The sequence below is a fragment of the Suncus etruscus genome, chromosome 6 (genome assembly GCF_024139225.1).
Source record: "Suncus etruscus isolate mSunEtr1 chromosome 6, mSunEtr1.pri.cur, whole genome shotgun sequence".
In the NCBI taxonomy this organism is placed as follows: Eukaryota; Metazoa; Chordata; class Mammalia; order Eulipotyphla; family Soricidae; genus Suncus; species Suncus etruscus.
The window spans coordinates 128,188,913-128,191,601 of record NC_064853.1 but is presented as its reverse complement, the minus strand read 5'-3'; the positions used below and the strand labels follow the sequence as shown (position 1 = coordinate 128,191,601).

At 38.9% G+C, this 2,689-nt stretch overlaps 1 non-coding gene across 1 annotated transcript; it reads right to left on the bottom strand.

Annotated features, from left to right (window-relative positions):
* Positions 1-1,371: 1,371 nt before the first annotated feature.
* Positions 1,372-1,499, bottom strand: LOC126012631 (small nucleolar RNA SNORA51). The gene has a single exon (XR_007497080.1). It is a non-coding gene; the product is annotated as a small nucleolar RNA SNORA51 (small nucleolar RNA).
* Positions 1,500-2,689: the final 1,190 nt, after the last annotated feature.

Genomic DNA, 2,689 nt, shown 5'->3' with positions numbered 1-2,689 from the left:
CAGCAGATGCCTCATTATCATGCTCTGTTGATAGAAGTTTATTTTCTGGCTTCCAAACCTGAATTTCACACTCTGATTTCAGAGAATGAGTGGTTTTTAATGGGTGAGTTTGAGTGACAAAGACAGAGACCAAGTCAGTGGACTGTCCTTTCACTTGATTGGATTAGATCCCAGTGTATAATGATACATGATGGGCCGTGCACATGTTAGAAGAAAGTCTGCTATGCTCACTGGCACTTCTGAGCAGCATTAGCATTCTCAGGATGCTGCTGTACTAACTCTTTAAAATGCCATTTGCATTGACGATGGTATAATTGACATTGCTCCCCAAGGAGCTCAGAGGATTGTGGAGAGGTAGAATCAAAGATAATTCATCTCTCCTGAATGTTCTCCTTCAGCTATGGAATGCAGAGAGAAAAGACTCTTGCTTCTGGATGATGTCATATTAATAATAAAAAAAAATCAGGCAACAAAAAAAACTATCCATCATCAATTTCCCCAGTATTTTTTCTCAAAAACTCATTTTACATTATTTTTCTAGTTGACTTTTTTCCTAATTCCTGGGATTATATAATCATTTGTTTTTGCACTATCTGTTAAAATTTGTTTTTGTCTATTTTCTTGAATTAATCTCTCTTTAAAATTTTCTTTATTTCTAGGGCCGGAGAGATAGCACAGCAGCATTTGTCTTGCAAGCAGCCGACACAGGACCTAAGGTAGTTGGTTCAAATCCCAGCATCCCATATGGTCCCCCGTGTCTGCCAGGAGCTATTTCTGAGCAGATAGCCAGGAGTAACTCCTGAGCACTGCTGGGTGTGGCCCAAAAACCAAAAAAAAAAATTTCTTATTTCTGGGGCCGGAGAGATAGCATGGAGGTAAGACCTTTGCCTTTCTTGCAGGAAGGTCATTGGTTTGAATCCTGGTGTCCCATATGGTCCCCCGAGCCTGCTAGGAGCGATTTCTAGCATGAAGCCAGGAGTAACCCCAGAGCACTGCCGGGTGTGACCCCCCCCCCCCGAAAAAAAAAACAGAAAAAAATTCTTTATTTCCAATAATAGTTTAATGACACTGACCCATGAGTTTGGATATAAAAGGTGGTACAAGATTCATTCCTGCTAACCTGAACAGAATTGGAGATGCCATGGCTATGATGAAACATGACCTTGTAGGGGTTGAAGAACAATGGCAACATGTTTAAACCATATAATATACTTTTCTACAATACAGGGGAACCTCCCACCTTGAACATATGTCATGTGGACCCAATTTAGACTCCAACCCTAAACCCTAGATACCAGACAAAGAAACCAACACAGCCCTCCACAACAACTCCAAGAACCAAACTCCCTCTGAGACATTCTTTTTTTTTTCTTTTGTCCCCCAATTCACAATACAGACCAGGCAAAGGGCCTGGGTTGAGGTGTATATGCATTTGCTGTATCTCCTCTTTCTATACAATAAGTGTAAAGAACACAACCTATGGTAAGAATTGGGAGGCCTTATCTTTTCTTTTCTTTTTTTGATTGTTTATGTATATATATGTAATTTTTTATTGTTTATATATATATATATATATATATATATATATATATATATAAAATCCTCCACCAGTGCAATGTTCCCATGACCAATATCCCAAGTGTTCTTCCTTCCACCTACACAAGCCTGTACTCTAGACAGGCTTTCTACTTCCCTCATTTAGTCACACTTTGTTATGATAGTTCTCAGTGTAATTATTTCTGTGACTGCACTAAATGGTCCCTGTGGTGAGCTTCATGTCAGGAGCTGGACCCTCCAGTCCTCCTCTATTTTGTCTCTCAAAATCATTACACAATGTTTTTCATTTTTTTCAAAACCCATGATGAGGGAGATTATTCTGTGTTTATCTCTCTCCCTCTGACTTATTTCACTCAGCATAATAGATTTCATATACATCCATGTATAGGAAAATTTTATGGCTTCATCTCTTCTGATGGCTGCATAATATTCCATTGTGCATATATATGTTCCATAGTTTCTTTAACCATTCATCTACTGAGGGGCATCTAGGCTGTTTCCAGAGTCTGGCTATTGTAAACAGTGCTGCAATGAATATAGATGTGAGAAAGGGATTTTTGTATTGTATTTTTGTGTTCCTAAGATATATCCCTAGGATGATATAGCTGAATCATATGGGAGCTCAACTTCCAGCTTTTGGAGAAATCTCCGTATCACTTTCCACAAAGGTTGGACTAGACGGCATTCCCACAAGCAGTGAATAAGAGTTCCTTTCTCTCCATCCCCGCCAGCACTGCTTGTTCTCATTCTTTCTGATATGTGCCGATATCTGTGGCATGAGATGGTACCTCATAGTTGTTTTGATTTGCATCTCCCAGATGATTAGTAATGTGGAGCATTTTTTCATGTGCCTTTTATCCATTTGTATTTCTTTTTTGTCAAAATGTCTGTTCAGTTCTTCTTCCCATTTTTTGATGGGGCAAGATGATTTTTTTCTTGTAAAATTGTGTCAGTGTCTTGTATATTGTGGATATTAACCCATTATCTGATGGGTATTGTGTAAATAGTTTCTCCCACTCAGTAGGTGGCTCTTGTATCCTGGGCACTATTTCCTTTGAGGTGCAGAAGCTTCTCACCTTAATATAGACCCATCTATTTATTTCTGCTTTTACTTGTTTGGAGAGTACAGTTT